The 15,776-nt window shown below is 31.5% G+C and overlaps 2 long non-coding RNA genes across 2 annotated transcripts; both read right to left on the bottom strand.

The window, feature by feature from the left end:
- Positions 1-4,904: 4,904 nt before the first annotated feature.
- LOC112790067 (uncharacterized) lies at positions 4,905-6,704 on the bottom strand. The gene is made up of 2 exons (XR_003196491.3): positions 6,320-6,704; positions 4,905-5,120 (listed from the first exon to the last, which is right to left on the bottom strand). It is a non-coding gene; the product is annotated as an uncharacterized lncRNA (long non-coding RNA).
- Positions 6,705-9,580: 2,876 nt separating this feature from the next.
- On the bottom strand, positions 9,581-11,673 carry LOC140182575 (uncharacterized). The gene is made up of 2 exons (XR_011878455.1): positions 11,332-11,673; positions 9,581-9,913 (listed from the first exon to the last, which is right to left on the bottom strand). It is a non-coding gene; the product is annotated as an uncharacterized lncRNA (long non-coding RNA).
- Positions 11,674-15,776: the final 4,103 nt, after the last annotated feature.

Here is a 15,776-nt window from a genome sequence, read left to right as displayed (position 1 = left end):
CTTATTTCTGTAAACCCTAGTAGCTAGTTTAGTATAAATAGAACTTTTTACTATTGTACTAGGAGTCTTTTGACCGGGTCCTTTTTCCCTATTTTTGAATTCATATGCCATTTGTGGAGGCTGGCCATTCGGCCATGCCTGGACCATCACTTATGTATTTTCAACGGTGGAGTTTCTACACACCATAGATTAAGGTGTGGAGCTCTGTTGTACCTCGAGTATTAATGCAAAGTACTATTGTTCTTCTATTCAATTCATGCTTATTCTTATTCTAAGATATTCGCTATACTTCAGCATGATAAATGTGATGATCCGTGACACTCATCATCATTCTCACCTATGAACGCGTGCCTGACAACCACCTCCGTTCTACCTTAGATCGAGCACGTATCTCTTGGATTCCTTAATCAGAATCTTCGTGGTATAAGCTAGAATTATTGGCGGCCATTCTTGAGAATCCGGAAGGTCTAAACCTTGTCTGTGGTATTCCGAGTAGGATTCAGGTATTGAATGACTGTGACGAGCTTCAAACTCGCGATTGTTAGGCGTATTGACAGACGCAAAAGAATCAATGGATTCTATTCCGACATGATCGAGAACCGACAGATGATTAGCCGTGCTGTGACAAGAGCATTTGGACCATTTTCACTGAGAGGATGGGAAGTAGCCATTGACAACGGTGATGCCCTACATACAGCTTGCCATAGAAAGGAGTAAGAAGGATTGGATGAAAGCAGTAGGAAAGCAGAGATTCAGAATGAACACAGCATCTCCATACACTTATCTGAAATTCCTACCAATGATTTACATAAGTATCTCTATCTTTATTTTATGCTTTATTTATCATTATTTTCGAAAACCATTATAATCATTTGAATCCGCCTAACTGAGACTTATAAGATGACCATAGCTTGCTTCATACCAACAATCTCCGTGGGATCGACCCTTACTCACGTAAGGTTTATTACTTGGACGACCCAGTGCACTTGCTGGTTAGTTGTGCAAAGTTGTGAAGAATGTGAGTGAACCATAGTAGTGTGCACCAAGTTTTTGGAGCCATTGCTAAGAATTGTTCGAGTTATGAAAAGTGTAACTCACAATTTTGCCTATCAGTCGCAAAATAATTTTAACATTTCTTTATGCAGGAGAAACCACATGCAGAAAAATGGAAGAAAATGTAAATTAAGCATTATGATACTTTGAAGGAGTTGTTCGGTGCTGATAGAGCTACCGGTAAAGGGACTGCTACTTCATGAGAAAGAATTCAACAACTAGATAGAGATCCCATTAATTTGAATGACTCGTTTGAAAACATTGGATTTTCTGACATAGATGTTAATATGGGACATGATACCCCAACATTTTCTGCTAATTTAGATTCACCAAGTGCTCCTCATAGTCAGCCAAATCAATTAGGTGGGACTTCAACGTCACGAGGAACAAAGCGTAAGTCTCCTATGAATAATTTTTTGGAGGCACAATATGAGAAAGTTGCTTTGGGAATTACTACCATGGCCGATGCTGTCAAAGAAGGTTGTTATCTGTCTAGCAAGCTACATGTCGTGGCTCAGAGGCAGGTTGAATCAGCTGAGAGACAAGCTTCTGTGGCTGAGAGGCAAGTTTCGGTTGCCGAAAAATAAGTCTCATTAATTGAAAGACAAGTTGCAATTACTGAAAAAGGGTTGGCTATTGTGCAACAAAGTAGGCCTCACCTTTACAGCAAATCAGATGTATGGGATATGTTGACTGAATTGGGTCTGATAGGTTCAGCTTGGATGCAGTGTTATCAGTTTTTATGTGAAAATGAGCAGAAAAGTGCCAAATTTTTGGGAACTCACCTGAAATGCGATTGGATGCTCTTTTTCATTTTATTACAGCTGCTGATGTTCGCTTAGGAGATATGGTACTTTCAGAAAACATTCATCATTACAGGTATAACTTTTATACACACTTAATTTCTGGTTAATTTGAGGTTATTGTTTTTATTAATTGATTATGTGTTTCTGAGTGTCGTATACTATGGGTATATCTTCATGTATTTAAAGAAGATATCATTTTCTGTTTTATTTATGTTAACCATGGTTGAAAATCACTTTATGTATATATACTTTGAAGTTGATTAGTTGTTTAAATAGAAAGACATCGATAAAATAGATTATCATGATCAAATCTGATCTTTGAATTAATTTGTCTTTGGGAACAACGAGTACACTGCTTAGTACAAGTAGAAATCGATCATGTGTTAATATCTTTAACTCGAAAAAACTTTATTTTTTGAAGTAGATGGGTACAGATGGCTCAAGCTATGTAGAATTGATTTTTTGGAAGTAGGCAATGACTCTGACTATGAAGAATTACCCTTTTGAAAAGTGTTGTGTGGTGATAAAATAGTACTCTCTAGGAGTCCTGGTCGTCATTACTTTTTTGGCGTTTTGTTACATGTTTATAAAAATTGTATATGATTTTTTGTCGCACGTAGTAAGAAAGAAATGCTACCCACTTTTGATAATATTTTATTTTGTAAATACAATTTAGTGAAACTTTTTCTTAAATATGCTTAAGAAGATTAATGATGTAAAGTATGAGTAGTTTTTATTATTCTTTTAGGAAATTATTTATTTATATATTCTTAAAAAGAATGATATATTTTTTATTTATGACATTAAAAGATAATAGAAAAGAATAAATTAAAAAATAATTTAAGAATAAATGAGTAGTTTTTATTATTCTTACTTTTCCTTTCATCTAAACAAAAGAAAAATTTTCTCCTATTTTCTTTCCATCTATTTTTTCTTCATCGAAACAACATAAAAAAATTAATTTTTTTTTCATTTTCTTTCCTTTCATTTTCTTTTTTTTTTTTTCATTTTCTTTTTCTCTCATTTTTCATCTTCCATCCAAACAAAGTATTAACGAGCCCAATTTTACTCTTTTTTGACCTTATAGGGAAGAGTTTTTCACCTTCCATACAAAATTTATATACATCTTGCACAACTAAACATGCATTAATATTTTAATATCCATATCCATTAATTAAATCGTTCTAACAACATTTTAGGAACTAAGATTTTAGAATGAATATCCATTTTAAGCATATTATTACTCAAACAAGATTCTTATGAATAAATAAATAGTAATTAAAATGTAGGATTTTTTTCTATAATAAAATAAAAAAATTATTATTTTTTCAAATATAATTTTTTGACTTTAATTCTCTAAATATGATTTTTTTTTATATTTGGGCAAGTTTGCCGAACCCGGGCGAACTCTATAAAAATTGGTAAGTTCACCTTATCCTGGCGAACTTCACTCAATTTTTTTAAACACGCGTTTTTAAACCATATCATAGTCTAGAAAATAGTATATAGATCTACAAACAGTATATAGGAGTACACAAAAATACACGGACAACAAGTATAGCTTCTTCAAGGATTTTTTTAATTATAAATTAAAAAAACCATATTTAACGATGGCAATCATTGTTATCGTTTCTAAAAATACACAGGTACATCAGAATAAGCCATATTTAACCAGAATTTTTTTAATTTAAATTAAAAAATAACTATTTTTCAAAAATAAAATATTACTACTATAATTTCTGTAAATGACAAGATTTTGGTAATAAGAAAATTTATGGAAAGAAGAAGAATTATATTCACAAGTAAGGATCTCACTAGAAGTGGGATAAAGAAAGAAACAATGGGCAAAGTAAATCAATTGAGAATAAATGCTTTCGTTGTGGTGGAAAGGGCCATTGGACACGAACCTGTCGTACCACAAGGTACCTAGTTGATCTTTATCAAGCATCTTTGAAAAAGGATGACAAAGGAAAGGAAACAAATTTTATTTCAAATGATGCTGAAAATTCTACCACTCATTATGATGTATCTGATTTCTTTGAGAATCCTGAAGGAAATATTGGTCATTTGATCAATGATGAAATATTTTAATATATGGGATTGTTAAGTATCCATGTAAATAAATAATGTAAAGAACTTATTGTTAAGTTTTATTTTATATATATTTAAGTGATGTATATAAATAATGAAATATTAATGTTCATGAATTTTGAAATCATTAAATGTGTCAAGTTTTAAAATAAAATTTTAGTATATGACATTATGTGCAGTGTTTTTTAGAAAAATAATTCCAATCAAGAATTCAATTTGATTGTGCATGTATTACTACTCATTTTATTATTATTTATCTTTGAAGAAAATGGCAAGGATATATAATGAAGATGTATGCCTTGCGGATAGTGAAAATTCGCACACCATTCTCAAAAGTGATATATATTTTACCCATCTTGTGCCAAAAGAGAATATGTTAATACTATTATTGGCTCAGGCAATGTGATAGAAGACTCTGGAAGAGCCATAATTTTGTTTCCTGGAGAACAAAATTCATAATAAATAATGCACTATTATCTACCAAGTCTTTGAGGAACTTGTTGAGTTTCAAAGATATTCGTCGAAATGGATATCATATTGAAACTATGAATGAAGGAAATCATGAGTATTTATGTATCAAAACTCATGATTTAAAAAAGGTTATACTAGAAAAGTTACCCTCACTTTCATCTGGATTATATTATACCAAGATTAGTGCGATTGAATCACATACCACTGTAAACTAGAAGTTTACTAGCCCAAATGAATTCATAACTTGTTACGATCGATTGGGTCTAGGGGTGGCAATGGGGCGGGTAGGGGCGGGTTTTTACCCTACCCGACCCTGCCCCGCCGTCCCGTAACTTAGGTATTACCCGCCCCGTCACAACCCGCGGGTAGTAAATTGCAGTACCCGAACCCGCCCCTGCGGGTACCCGCCCCACCCCTACCCGCCCCTATAAAAATTAAATATTTTAATTTTAACATATTCATATCTAAATTAAGACAAAAAACTTAAAATTCATAAATAAATTAAAATACAAACATGAAATTCATACAATGTCATTAGCTCAAATAATTTGAAATTAAAAAAAAAGTGTTAGATCACTACAAACTTAACACCATAATAAAGAAATTACAATATTAGATATAAAAGAATCTTCAACCCTTATTATTGATCACTTTCAACATCTTCATCATCATTAAAAATTTGCAAATCAAAATTTAAACCTGAAAATCAAAAGATGTAAGAATTAGCAAATTAATTGATACTATGTAAGAGAGGCCAGCAGAAAATGTGCTCAGAGGAAGAGAAATTATGAACAGGTACATAATATAATATAAAAATGTGCATTATCTTGATTGATATATATCTCCAAAACTTGAATTTCAATATATAAACAAAACTGTTAATTTTATTAGGAAGCATTCCAAGAGCTCGAAGGATCCGTGGCAAAGCTTAGAACTGAAGTCCAATTACTCCATGAAGAACTTACTAGACTTGACAAGGAAAATAAGGAACTCGACGAGGAAAATAACTCCATTCAAGTAGGTTAATTAGAAGTTGTTAACATCTTTTATTTTTTGAGGATTATGACTTTGCTTATTTAGATTTATAATTTAGAAATTACTTTTATTAAATTCAAAATTCATTTGGTAACAGTAGCAGTAGCAGTAAACTACGTGAATATGATTTGATAATTCATCACTCAACTTTTATAATTAAGAGATTAGGAAAGTGAATCATAATGACCAAGAAAGAATTATGTCAATACCCTTTTATTTCTTTAGATAGATATAACTGAAATACTGATTTTTTTTATCACATGGATAGGAAGAAATTTACAAGATGCATGCAATGGAATTATATATCAGCAAAATTTGTTGATCAGTTCTGCACTTCTGCTGTTTAACTAGTGTAGTAAAATTGCACAAAAATCACACAAGTTTTAGGCAAAATTCAGCCAAATTTATTCAATCAAAAACTGCAACATACCAAAATAGATAAACAAAGTTCACAACATAATTAACACTAAATTTATTGCTCTAGCCTTTGTTCTTAACAGAAAAAACAGAATAGTCTTTGATTCTCTTCATAATTATAACACCTTGATCATATTCCCTTTCATAAACAAAGTCACTCTAATCTTGAAGAATCCATTCACTACTCAATAACAATTGCAAAATCAGAATAAAATCAGAATAAATCACTTCTTCTTCTCCATGGACTGAATTTTACAAGAAAAAGAGCTACACAATGCAGGAATCTACCAGTCACCAGAGCGAGAAATTAATTTTTTGAAATCAAAATTAATTTTAGTTTTATCTTAACTATTTTAACATAAAACATAAATCATAAAAATTAAATTAAAAAAAACTGAGCATGCACATCAGCGGTAAGTATTGAGCGAGAAGTGCTTAGTGCTTACCAGTCACCAGAGAGACGACGATGGAGGAAGGAGGGACGACAAGGTGAGCACAGACCAAAGACCGCAGATTGGAGAGGCGAGTCGGCGAGGACAGTGACGGCGAGAAGTGGGAGCGACGCCGATGTGAGCGACAGCGGCAAGGCGACCGAGATGAATGAGGACGGTTGGTGTCTTGGTGAGCGACGGCGAACGATCGGACAAGCTGTGATGGCGACTTACTGGCGCAGCTGAGCAGAGGATGTGGTCCTTGACAGCCTTGGAGAGTTGGAGAAGAGCTGAAGGTCTGAAGCCTCAAGCCTGAAGGAGTGAAGAGTGAGTGAGTGACAAAGTGAGCTTCAGAGTTTGCCTAATGCCTAGGGTTGAGATTTGAGAATGGAAATGAAATGAGTGACCGCGGCGAGGAAGTGAAGTCAAGTAACCCTAATTTTTAATATATATATATATATATATATATATATATATATATATATATATATATATATATATATATATATGCACTCCGGGCGGGTTCACCCTAAACCCGACCCCACCCCGCCCCGCTCATCCACCCCGCCACGCTTCAAACTTGTCCCGCTGTGGGTCGGGTTTAAACCCGCCCCGACCGGGTAGGGGCGGGTCAGGTACCCGCGGGTTCAGGTATTGCTGCCACCCCTAATTGGGTCATCCGGGAACAACCATGATGCGAAGAATTATTGAAAGCTCCCATGGACATTCACTAAAGAACCAAAAGATTCTTAAATCTAATGAATTTTGTTATGTTGCATGTTCTCAGGGAAAGTTAATTTTAAGGCCATCACCAGTAAAGATTGGATTTGAGTTCCCTAAATTCTTAGAAAGGATTCAAAGCCATATATGTAGACCTATTCATCCACTATGTGGATCTTTTAGATATTTTATGGTCCTAATAGACGCATTTTCGAGATGGTCACATGTGTGCTTATTGTCTTCTCGCAACCTGGCGTTTACGAGATTACTGGCTCAAATTATTCGATTAAAAGCACAATTTCCAAAAAATTCAATCAAAGCAATTCGCCTTGATAATGCTGGTGAATTTACTTCCCAAACTTTTGATGCTTATTGTATGGCTAATGGAATAAGTGTTAAGCATCCAGTAGCTTATGTTCACACACAAAATGGGTTAGCAGAATCACTTATTAAATGCCTCCAATTAATTGCTAGACCCTTACTTATTAGAACAAATCTCCTAACCTCGGTGTGGAGGCATGCTATTTTACATGCCGCAGCACTTATTCATTTGAGGCAATGAGTTACCATCAGTTCTCTCCTATGCAATTAGCTTTTGGCCAGCAGTCAAATGTTTCCCATTTAAGAATATTTGGGTGTGCGATATATGTTCCTATTGCACCACCTAATCGCACCACCTAATCGCACCAAAATGGGATCCCAAAGAAAATTGGGGATATATGTTGGATATGATTCTCCCTCTATAGTGAGGTATCTTGAGACACAAACTGAAGATGTATTTAAATTCCGGTTTGCAAAAACGAAATGAGAAAACGAAATGAGAAAAATGAAGTTGTACGCTACAAAGCTCGACTTGTAACACAAGGTTTTTCATAGAGACCCGGTATAGATTATGAAGAAGCGTATTTCCCTGTAGTGGATGCGATAACATTGTGTTATTTGGTCAGTTTATCTGCATATTATAAACTGCATATGCATTTAATGGATGTGGTAACAGCCTATTTATACGGCTCATTAAATCGGGATATCTATATGAAAGTCCCTGAAGGACTAAAGATATCTAAACTATCCAATGAATATTCGCAAGGGTTATACTCAGTCAAATTGCAAAGATCTTTATATGGTCTAAAGCAATCTGGACGAATGTGGTATAATCGTTTTACTGAGTATTTGGCAAAAATGGATTCAAGAATGATGATATTTGTCCATGTATTTTTATAAAGAAATCTGCATCTGGATTCATTATAATTGCTGTGTACGTTGATGATTTAAATATCATTAGAACTCCTGAAGAGATTCCAACAATTATAAAAACTCTAAAAGAAGAGTTTGAGATGAAAGATTTTGGAAAGACTAAATTTTGTCTCGGCCTGCAGATCGAGGATACATAAAATGGGATCTTTATTCATCAAACAACAGAAAATATCTTGAAGAGATTTTATATGGATAAGTCACATCCATTAAGTACCCCAATGATCGTAAGATCTTTGGATGTGGAAAAGGATCAGTTCCGTCCTAAGGAAGAAAATGAAGATATCCTTGGTCCTGAAGTACCATATCTTGGTGCTATTGGAGTGCCAATGTATCTTACTAATAATACACGACCTGATATATCATTTGCTGTGAATTTACTAGCAAGATATAGTTCCTCTCCAACCAGAAGACATTAGAATGGAATCAAACAAATCTTTCGATATCTTCATAGAACGGTTGATCTGGGGTTGTTTTATCCCTATAGATCTAAGTTACAATTAGTTGGCTATGCAGATGCTAGATACTTGTTCACATAAAGGGAGATCTCAAACAGGATACTTATTCACATATGGTGGTACAACGATATCATGGAGGTCCATAAAACAGACAATTGCAGCAACCTCCTTTAATCATGCTGAAATACTAGCGATACATGAAGCTAGTCGTGAGTGTTTTTGGCTCAGGAGTTTGATCCAATATATTCTGTCATCATGTGGACTGACTGATCATAAAATAGCTCCAACTGTCCTGTTTGAAGATAATACAGCATGCATTGCTCAACTTAAAGGTGATAGAACAAAGCATATTTCTCCTAAATTCTTCTTCACTCATGATCTTCAAAATTAAGGGACAATTGATGTCCAACAGATCCGATCAAGTGATAATCTGGCAGATTTATTCACAAAATCACTCCCAAAATCCTCCTTTGAAAGATTCGTACATGAGATTGGGATGCACCGATTTTGAAACATTAAATGATGTCGACAAGAGGGGGAGACTGTACTCTTTTTTCCTTGATCAGGTTTTTTTTCCATTAGGTTTTTCTTGACAAGGTTTTTAATGAGGCAGTCCCCATCACAAATGATCTTGTACTCTTTTTCCTTCACTAAAGTTTTTTTCCATTGGGTTTTTTTAGTAAGGTTTTAACGAGACATAATCCTAAATAAACATTCAAGGGGAGTGTTGTGATAAGATTAAATAGGTGGATGTCCATTTTTAAAAGAAAATGAATTTAATAAAAGTTGAAAATATTACCTTTTGTATGTCTATAAATAAGAGGCTAAGTCTCAGGCAAACATAAAGTAATAAACAATTTCCTCTTTTTTTTATGTTATAATACTTCTTTCTCTTTCTTTATATATACATACATTACAATATATAATACTAATAAACATATTAATTATCTCTATTATATTGATATAATAATTATAATAAATACTACTATTATAATTATCTAATTATACTTCTTTATTTTATTTTATATCACCTCATCCTTATTTATTTAGTTGTTTTACAACAGAAAATAAAATTATTGAAGTATCCGATATCAGCAGCACTAATCACTTCCATATAATCTGATGCTTAACTCCTCTTCTTTTCATTTGAAGATTTATTAAAATCCCAACTCTATCAAACCTGTAATAAATGTTAGGACTTCTATGAAAAATTTTCTATAAAATTGACTGTAACATATACAGGCTTATATAATGACAATATAAAAATTAAAAAAAAAATTGTAGTAAGTGACATTAACGCACGCGGTGTCTTTATTTCTTATTCTATCAAGCCATAAATATACTACGTTAATTATCTTGTCAGATTTTAGAAATATTTAGTAACAAAAAATATTAATTAAAAATAATTTAAATTTATTTTATTTAATATTTATTAATTATTAAATAAAATAAAATTTTATTATTTTTTATCTCTAATATTATCGATCAGGTTTAACAAATGGGAGACTTAAATAAAGCTCTTTGCATCCAAAATTAGCGTGGTGAATTGCATCTCAATATGGTCAAAATGCTGAAATATTTCTCCATTAATTAAACTACTATTCAATTAAATTTCGATTGGAAATTCGGAATAAACCTGATCTTTTTAATTGCTTGGAATGACTCCCTGCTCAACACTTTTTGCGATTATTTTATTTCACAATATTTTACTACATATAATAATAACTTCTTTGCTAGTATTGCCTTATAGAAACAACAATTAGACCACAAAAAAGAAAAAAATTGAAGCATATGACAAAAGAAAAATAAATAACATAATAGTAAAAAAGGAAAAAACCCCAATATCAGCGATATAAATTAAATCACCTCCTAATATGATAAAAGTGCTTAAATAAATTTCCATTTTTTTTTGGAGAATATTAGGTTTTAGAACACATCTAAAAGTGGATTCCATTTATTTGAGCGTTATTAAATTGTTAAAAAATATTTTTTTAATAAAAAAATATTTTTTTTAATAAAAAATCTTTTTTTATTTTTAACATGTTTGATAAATTTATAATAGTAAAAATAAAAATACTAAAAAAATAAAAAATACATTTTTAAAAAGTTAAATTTTATATTTTTTAAAAGATTTTTTAAAAAAAATATTCTTTACATAATAAATAAATAAAAAATATTTTTATATTATTATACACAAATATAATTGATAAATAAAAAGATTTTTTTGCACGACATATCTAAACATAAATTTTTTTTTACTTTTTATAAGATCTTTTAAAAAAAATAACTCGAAAAAATATCTTTTATTAAAAGTTCACCAAAACAATTCCATAACATCTTTTGCATTTAAATTTGAAAAATCAAATATATATTTTTTCATTATTTATTTTGTATATTATTAAAGATTATTATTAAGTACCAAAATGTGTTTAAATTCTCAGTTGTATTTTACATCAAGTAAGTGACTACCTTAGATACTTTCTCGATAATTAATAGGTCTCTCGATATTGTTAAAAAAGAATGGAAAATTGATCGCGTCAAATATTTATACACAAGATACATGAATTCAAAATGATTTACGATAACTTACATACTTACCATCACTTAGGTGTTGGGCTTAGAAGAATACTGCTCAAGGCATTTGGCCATGCATTCCTGGTACACTTTTGATCTTAACGGGAATTTTTTCTTGCATTGTTTTATACATAAAGCCAAAGCATCATTTGCAACATAATAAGACGAAGGCTGAGGGAATTCAGGAATAGTATTATGGAACACATTATCAACCGCAAAACAAATAACTACTACTCCAATTATGAGTAATATTAGTGCATATGCGATACTATTTCTAGCCATCTCTCTCTCTCTCTCTTCTGTTGCAAGGACAAATTTATTATAGACTAGATTTTATATAGAGTTTTAGAGATGTTTAATGTTGTTATATATAACTTATGATTCTAGAATAAGAATATTCCTTGCTTACTTTGTAACTATTTTCTATATTCAAAGTTAAGGCTACCAATAATAATAATAATAATAATAATAATAATAATAATAATGTTCCAAAGTGTTATTTAGAATTATTTTATTGTTTTGAAAAGAAATTCTAAATACGTGACATTCAAGATACATGTATAAAAATTAATGCACGCACTATTTTGTTTAGATTTTTTTTTACAAATGTGCTACACTTTTCAAAATTTATATCATCAAAATTGTAAAATACTACTTTTTTATTTCAAATTATTTACTCAAGTGTACATATACAGGCATATAGATATATGATGACGATAATGATGATTAGGAGGGACTAAAGCAGTATGTGCCTTTTAGGGATAGCAACGGAGTAAGATAGGGACAAAAAATATTTTTTTTTCCTCCATCTCTGAATCTAGATTTGCTTTTCGTTCTCATATCCAATTCTTTTTATGGGGAAATATTTTTCTCATCGCTATTTCCCAGGTTCCTTACATTCTCTAATGAAAAATAAAAAAATAAAAAAATCACAAAACATTACTACATCATAAATATATATTGTCTAAAATTACAAGTTTAAAAATAACACATCATAATTATAATTTATGAAACAAAGTTTTAAAATACAATTTTCAATTAAAAAAAACCATAAAATAAAGTCTTTAATATTAAATATTTTTTTTTGTCAAATAACTTCTTGATCTATGTTAAAATAACACAACACATAAATATGTTAACATACATCATAAACAAGAATACTCTATATTAAATAAAAATTTAGCATAATAAAAAAAGAAGAAAAAGTCTATGGGGCCATTACTTTTATTGAAATCTGGTTAACAGTTAACCATCAAAAGAAAAAGAATTCTGCTAGAGAATCAAGAGGGGTATAGCCAACAACAAGCCAATAAACATATTTAAATTACATTCTATACTAATTAATTGTTATTAATTATTAATTATTTAAATTTATTTTTTAAAAAATACAAAATCAATGATTATTAATTATTTCTTTTTACTCTAATTCATATTTTATCATTTATTACGCAAATACTAATTTCTCTTTTAAAAAAATGTCCAAACTCCAAAAAAAAAACACCAAAACATAAGATAAAAAATCATCCAAATCTTAAAAAAAACATACAAAACATAAAGAATCATCCAAATTCTAAGAAAAAAACATACAAAACATAGGAAAAAGAATCATCCAAATCCTACAAAAAAACATACAAAATAGAGGAAAAAGAATCATTCAAAACTAATAAAAAGAATCCTCTGAAATGTAGGAAAAAGAAACATAAAAAAATAGTTAAAAGAATCATTCAAAACCAAAGAGGAGAGGAGAAGAAGAAGAGCCGTTGGGTGACCAGCGACGACATCTTGAACGGTGTTGCGTGGACCGTGGGAGACTCGTGGTGGCGCGTTGCGAGGAGGAAGCCACGGAGGCCGCGCATCACGAGTGGAGGAGTTGCCATGGATCGGAGTAGTTGATCGCGCATCGCGACTGGGGGACTGACGGTGGTTGCGTCACAACGGATGGGGGCCGTGGCGGTGCAGATGCGTCGGGACGGTAGGCGACGGCGTCGACGAAAGAAGGACGGTGACAGGACGCGTGGAAGAGGCTGCGCAGTGCGACGAAAAATGCGACGGTGGTTGGTGGGCGGCGGAGTCGAAAATGTGTGGAGACGGTGGGTTTGTGGAGGGAGAGATTTGACTGTTTCTAAATAAATGGAAAGGGATTAAGTTTTTTGTGGATTGTTTTTATTGTGTATTATAAATGTGATTAGAATAAATGTAAAAAAATCTTTTTTTAATTTTGATTTTTAAATATTTATTTATTTCTAAAATTTAAATTATAATAGAGTTGGCTTATGTTGGCTTATAGGAGAGTTGTTCCGTATACTTTTCCAAAAAAAAATGAGTAATCCTACACTATTAAATGTCATCTCACACCATTAAAAATATTGATGATGGCTAATTGATGGCTACATATCACAAATTTTGCTGACTCCCTATTACTCCTCAAAAAATTACCTAAACTCATAAATACCCCATATCCCATCTCATAGTTCCAAAGACTTCAAATTTTTCACCTTAATTTACCTATATTATATCAATCAATCAACAATTCACAAAAGAGCTAAATTTGACAATGATTTGAACTTTAATACCAAATAAAAACTTGAGTTATTAATACTTTCACCTAAAAGAGTGTATCCAATGTTGAGTGCAAATTAAAGTCTTAATAAATTCATAATGCAACCTATTGCGATATGGATATCCAAATTAAAATATTTTTTTATTAGTCTAAAATGTTGCCTAATATTTCACTCCAATATTTTTTTGTAGCCTAAAATGTCAAATTTTTTAAAATTTGTTTTATCTACTATAACACTCTTTTCTAAATAGAAATCCAATTCTGTTTGCACAGCACAATCTTTAGATGTATCTTTTATAAATTGCAAGTAGATAAAACTAAATTTTGCTCTCTTTGAAGGCTCTTCATCATGTCCAACATATAAAGTAGAAGCTGAACCATTAACATCATTTGGAGCTCTTCTTCTAGCTCTATTCTTAAGCTGATATTTGCATGCTGATTTTTCCATTATTTTCTTGACCTTACTCAATTCATTCTCGCTTTGAGATCTATATATTTTAGCAAAAAAAATTCAACAATTTCATCTTATATCTAAGGTCTAAAATAGCTCGTCCATAGCTATAACTTCATTAATTTGATCCGAATACTTTTGAAACTTACTAATCATATTTGTTTTCATTCTATGAATCACACTATAATATTTTTTTATTTATTGCAACATATGTTTAAGACGACATTTCAAAAAGGTTGCCTAAAATATATATACACAACGCTTTATACTAGTCAGAAAAAAATAGAATTATAAAAATGTATTTTTTATTAACACGTTATAAGTGATGCCTTTGATAAATTATAAGACACTCAATATATTACTTTTTCTAAACTTCGTCTTTAAATTTATTTTAAACTTCACTTTTTAAATGGTGTCTAAAATTTTTAATGTCTCTCCCAAAAAATAAATCTTACCAGCATATTTTAACTTTAATTTCAAGTTTTTACCAATTTTAAAATAAAACAAATCCAACTTAATAACTAAAAACAAAAGCAACAAAAAAGGATTAGGGTTCTACTGTGGGAAGGGGGAGAAGAAGAAAGAGAAGAGAGAAGAAGGGAGAACCGCCATCGAAAGAGGAAGAAGAGAAAGAAGGAGAAGAAGACGACGGAGAGAGAAGTTGCCATCGCCACATTCTTCACCTTTAGCACCGTCTCTGCCTTGCGATGTTGTTGTCGCTTCTACCTTGCACTGCTGGATCCGTCGCTGTTGTAATCCCTCTTCTCTGCTTATCGTCATCGTGTTCCTCATTGCTCAAACTTGCGCCATGTTTGGCTCACTCGTGTTCGAGTTTCGATCGTCTCCGCTCGTGTTTGTTCATCACCGCTAGTTACTATTTGTAGGTACTTATAATTCTGCCTATTCTTTTTTCTTTTCTATTTTCGTGCTTTGAATTCTAATTTTAATAATGTTGCTGTTGCTATTATAACATATTTGGTAATAATGTTGATGTTTCAAACTTCTTTAGTTTCTGCTCGGCATCCATCCCTTACCAAAAGAAGAGTTGCAGGAATTGATTCAGGTTTCCGCTCTTATTTAATCTTATAAGATATCTTCAATTCAGTAACAATATTAGTAACCTACAATTCATTATCAATTTTCAAGATTTTAGTCCCAATACCAGTGACGTCAAAGCAGTTGATCCTGTAAGTATTGCAACATTAAAAATTTTGTTCTAAGAGATAAGATTTGTTATTTTCTTGGTGAAACTATATTTTATAATTTCATTCTGATGTCGTAGTTGGTCAAATATGCAACACTCCCAAGGGTTGCTATACGAATAGAATAGGCAATGTTTTTTATTAGTTATAAAATTAGTAGAGAAGAGAGGTGTATTAAAGTCTATTTATAAGCGTTCTCTTTGTTTTAGAATAGGCAACGGTTTTGAAGAGTTGCTTTCAAAAGCATTGTTTTTGA

This window comes from Arachis hypogaea, chromosome 3, assembly GCF_003086295.3.
Source record: "Arachis hypogaea cultivar Tifrunner chromosome 3, arahy.Tifrunner.gnm2.J5K5, whole genome shotgun sequence".
Classification (NCBI taxonomy): Eukaryota; Viridiplantae; Streptophyta; class Magnoliopsida; order Fabales; family Fabaceae; genus Arachis; species Arachis hypogaea.
The sequence above is the reverse complement of the archived record's forward strand: the minus strand, read 5'-3'. Positions and strand labels throughout refer to the sequence as shown.